The sequence below is a fragment of the Salvia splendens genome, unplaced genomic scaffold (assembly GCF_004379255.2).
Source record: "Salvia splendens isolate huo1 unplaced genomic scaffold, SspV2 ctg368, whole genome shotgun sequence".
Lineage (NCBI taxonomy): Eukaryota > Viridiplantae > Streptophyta > Magnoliopsida > Lamiales > Lamiaceae > Salvia > Salvia splendens.
In genome coordinates this window covers 192,501-197,678 of record NW_024599013.1, presented here as the reverse complement: position 1 = coordinate 197,678, position 5,178 = coordinate 192,501, and positions in this window count along the sequence as shown.

Below are 5,178 nucleotides of genomic sequence, written 5' to 3'. Positions count from 1 at the left end.
CTTTCCCCTTTCGCTACTTTCTTAAGATTGAAATGGAAGTCAAGGAACCTATAGACAAAACGCTGGTTTGGCTCATCTAGATCAAAATTCCATTGGCAGCCATCGATTTCAGAGCCTAAAACCAGCAAAGCGAGCAAGTTTAGAAAGGAGGGACTCATTCCACCCGCCGCTTGGATTGCTGAAATCGCTCAATTGAAGCCAAACCGGGTTCCTCGATAGAGTCTATTGAGATGCCAGTCAACGGTTGGCAGGGCTTGTTATGCCCAAAACAAGGCTTTTGATAAAGGATTCTCGGCATCAAATCAATAAGTCAGAGCTGGCTTTCGGCTCGGGTCAATTAACTCTTTCTTTATCTACAGCAAATAGCCAAAGAGCTGATGAAAGAGCACCGTCTTCTCTTATTCCTGAAAAGATCTGCAGAGCAGTTATTACAAAAAGACTAGCATCTCTAACAGGAAAAGCAAGCAAAGGAATTGACTCACTGACTGGTTTACTTGATTGATTGCTTGCCCGGTTAATCTTTCATAAACAAGCACCTGGTGCTCCCTGAGCCCGAAGCTCCGCACTCCTGACTACTCTCGTTTATCATTATCTAGAGCTTCCCGATCCAAGGTTGCTCTGCTCCCACCTATCGGTTCACTAGGACAAGGACATGGGATTTATTCGTCCCAATCCTACCGCTCCGTGGGTCTACGTGGTTGATAGATTGCGCCTGCTTTATCATGGCCTAGATTGAGTGCTTTCACTCATTACCCATGCATATTACCAGAGGAGACGATAGTTCAACTTGGCATCGAGCTACGAGTCACTTCTTCCTCGACTATGGGTGGCGTGATGCTGCTGGGCATGGTCCTCTATATGATGACTTCTCGTACCCTTTCCCGGCTATCGATTTCGATATGGAACTGCCTTGGTTCCGTCTATTGAGACGGAGGTTAAGCTTTGTTATGTTGTGTACAGGCGCTCTTTCTTTGTTAACCCGTCTGGTGCGCAGCTGTATGCCTGTGTAGGTGGTCCCCGCGTGGGGAGCTCTTGGGCTTTGCCCGTGTGTATGGCATGTTTGGTTCTCGGGCTAGGGGTTCCGATGAAAGACTTTGATGAGTGCCCATCATCCAACTAGAAATATCATAAGAGAAGAAAGATCGTAGAAAAGATAAGAGAAAAGTTTGCTCCTTATTCTAGGGGGGGTCGCGGTTTGAGTTGGGTTCGAGTCCCATAGCCCCTGATGTGGTGAAGTTAGGTCAAATTTCGAGTTTCTTGTTATGACTGGTCTTCGTGTACGAGTGTTAGAACTTTTCTCTTTTCTACTTGCGAAATTGGGAGAGTGTATGAGTTGCCTACTAGAATGCGTCACCATGTCTCCAATAGAATGGGATTGTCCTTCCGTCTTTTTCGTTCCATGGATTTATTCGTTTTGGAGAGACTTACCTCACGATCTGAAGTGTATCCTTCTTTCCTTGCTTCTTGCGTTCTCTCTTTATTTATTCCGATACCGTAGCTATTGGTATTGCTATGACTATGGTCCTTTCGTTTTCTATTCTCTCTTTTTCTTTTGTGCCGTAGCTTGCGTAGTACTTCATCCTATTACTTTAGTGACCATGGCCTCCTATTGTGATGGAGTAAATTCGTTCCCTTCCCCCCCGACTCCGGTTGAATTGCCGGAAGAGCCACTAACTCCGCCCGCCGAGCCGGTAGTTCAACCGCAAGCTCTGCTTCTGCTCACGGATGAAGCGAGAAGGAGCATCCTTTATCGGAGGTACTCGCTCCTCAATTTGGGGGGGAATGACGACCTGCGACGTATGGTATCCATTATCGACGCGCAGCTCGCAGTCGAACGCGATATTGAAACGGCCCTGTTGGATGATGGATTTCGTCCCCAGTCCATTATCTATCGAATTAACGAGATAAGGGGGTTGATCCATTCTCCGCAAGGGGAGCTTTTGAGTGAGCAAACGTACCGGTCGTACGTCACTCAGATAAGAGAACATGGAACCCGAGGAAGCATTCCCTATCGCCGGATTATGAGAGCCATCCAAAACTATGATCTCCTTTTAGAACGATCATAGTGGGGCGGGGCGCCTTGTTCGCATTAATGATGGCCTTCTCTTCTTGAACCAACGATTCCCTTTCGTTGTAAGGGACAGCCTTCCCGACGTACTGGTTATAACATTTGAATTTTTCTTACATTCTACGTTCCCGACACGGATCCTATTAAATATTTTACATTTTCTATGATCATCTCTATTTCAGGTATTCGGGGAATCCTCCTTAATAGACGAAATATTCCTATTATGTCAATGCCAATTGAATCAATGTTATTAGCTGTGAATTCGAACTTTTTGGTATTTTCCGTTTCTTCGGATGATATGATGGGTCAATCATTTGCTTCATTGGTTTCAACGGTGGCAGCTGCGGAATCTGCTATTGGGTTAGCCATTTTCGTTATTACTTTCCGAGTCCGAGGGACTATTGCTGTAGAATCTATTAATAGCATTCAAGGTTAAACATGACTCCTAGAGAGTTACCAAAATACGAATTTCTCCTTTCGTTTTCTTCTTTCTTTTTCTTGGTTGGCAGGGTCAGGGCCTTTCTCGCTGGGCGAGCACATCCGATTCGAAAGTCCTTTCCTAAACCACTTCCCGTTCAGTTGCTGAAAGATAGAGATAAGGTTTTCTAAATGAGATCTTGTTCCACGAATATGCAGGCTAGAAAGATGCTATTTGCTGCTATTCTATCTATTTGTGCATCAAGTTCGAAGAAGATCTCAATCTATAATGAAGAAATGATAGTAGCTCGTTGTTTTATAGGCTTTATCATATTCAGTCGGAAGAGTTTAGGAAAGACTTTCAAAATGACTCTCGACGGGAGAATCCAGGCTATTCAGGAAGAATCGCAGCAATTCCCCAATCCTAACGAAGTAGTTCCTCCAGAATCCAATGAACAACAACGATTACTTAGGATCAGCTTGCGAATTTGTGGCACCGTAGTAGAATCATTACCAATGGCACGCTGTGCGCCTAAGTGCGAAAAGACAGTGCAAGCTTTCTTATGCCGAAACCTAAATGTTAAGTCAGCAACACTTCCAAATGCCACTTCTTCTCGTCGCATCCGTCTTCAGGACGATCTAGTCACAGCGTTTCACTTATCAGTGAGTGAAAGATTTGTCCCCGGGTCTACGTTGAAAGTTTCTATAGTAGAACTCATTCGAGAGGGCTTGGGGGTCTTAAAAATGGTTCGGGTGGGGGGTTCTCTTAAGAATAAAGAAAACGAATAGAATCTAATTCATGTTCACAGAAGAGCGGATCCAATACCAAGACGACTTCTTTCTCAGGAAGTGCAGCAAGTACTTGATAAATTCTGGACTGGAATATCATACCCCACGACAGATATACTGACCGACAAGATCAATAGTAGAAGAAGGAAGGTTTTTCGAGAGCTTAGATCCGCATGAGGTTTTTTCCGTTATGACAGAAAGAGTTGTGAAAGAAAAAGCTTCTAAATAGAAAAGGTACGTAGTAGCTTTACTAGAAAAGGAAAAGGCTGAACTCATTTAGAAGTCTAATTTTTCTACTTAGTCAACTAATCGACTCCATCTCCCACTCCTGGTTCTATCAAACTAGACACGGAATACCTGGAAATGAATAGCTGACTTCAGCAGGCATAGAGACCATAAGCTTTCTCTCCAGTACTTTGTCCACCGATCCTTCTTTCCATGCTCCTATCTATACTGCAGCTTTCACTCTACCAACTGAATCCTCATCTATATTTTGATATGAACCTAAACCAGTAACTGAATCCTTATCTGTCGAGGCTACTAGCTATCGGCCTGTAAGGTATGCGTAGCGAGGTAGCTAATCATACATGTAGAGAATCTTTGACTGGGCTGGGTTATAGCGATGAGAGCAGCGGGGCAAATCCGAGGCGAAGACATGGGCATGTAGAGAGATAAACCACTGGATGGTAGGTGTCATCTGGCCGGGATTGAGGGAGCATTATCAGACTCTCGTTGACGAGTCCCGTTGGTTAGAACTCTCAAATCTTATTCTGGTGGGACAACTGGTTGGGTTTTTCTATTGCCGAAAAACTGAGTTTGCCGAACTCTATCAGATCATGGACTTCTCAGACAATTTATTATTATTACTACGACAATAGATGGCATTTCTCAGCTTCATTTATTGTTCGATATCCTCACATTGTTGAGCAGATTATATATATATATATTCCAATCACTCAGGTGTCTACCGAGAAAAGGATTTGGCAGAAATCGGTTTTTGGTGATCTCACCTCTAGCATTGCTTACTTACATCTCAGACCGTCGTTCCCTCAAGTGGCGTGGGGCTTTTGGATATGGGAGAATTACATCCCAGAGAGACGTACACTGGTTGTGTGGCGGTCATGGTAGGCTGCCCTTGTGGAGTGTTCTTTCAAATCAGGGGTTTCAGGGTCCTTCTATGAATGGAAATCCCATTTGCAACAAAAAAAGACGGGTTTTGGCGACTCTATCGATTGAAATGCCCGTAGTCTAACCGGAGAAGCTTACCTTAGCAATACCTTTGGCCTCGGAACCCCTACTTGCCTTTACAAGGGGCTTTTCCCTCTACAACGCGGAAAAACGTTGTCTCTACTTAGCTACTTGGAAAGGCAAGGCTTGCTCTTAGCATGCTAACAATCCATCTTTGAAAAGCGAGAACTGGTCTTTCTTTACCCTTTGAAGAAATAGGCCCGTATCGCCGCTTTGAATCAACAAATTCCTTTCTAGAGAAAGCTCTTTTTAGCCTCAAGCAATAATCACCCACGAGGGTGGGATATCGTACGAAATTTCGCTATTAAGTTGTTGAACCCTTAGAACTCATCAATTTGTCTTCATCCCTTCTAGTCTTCGACCTCTCCCATGTGGAAAGGTATATCCTTAGTTTAGTAACTCGAAGTCGGAAAGAAGGAAAAAGAAAGAGCTTAGTCGGGCTTAGTCCCTGAGGTGTTAAGCAATTCCGAAGCATTCCTTTTTTGGAGCTTGCTGCTAGGCGGTGGGATTGTTTGACTGTCCTGGGGTGTGTACCACCAAGTGTTCGAATAATGATCAATTACTGATCGAATATGGATGTATGGAGAAATTCTTGGGATCCGAATCAAGACCTAAAGCTTTTTCCCTCCTACCGCGGGCTCTTTGTCGTGAGTCCA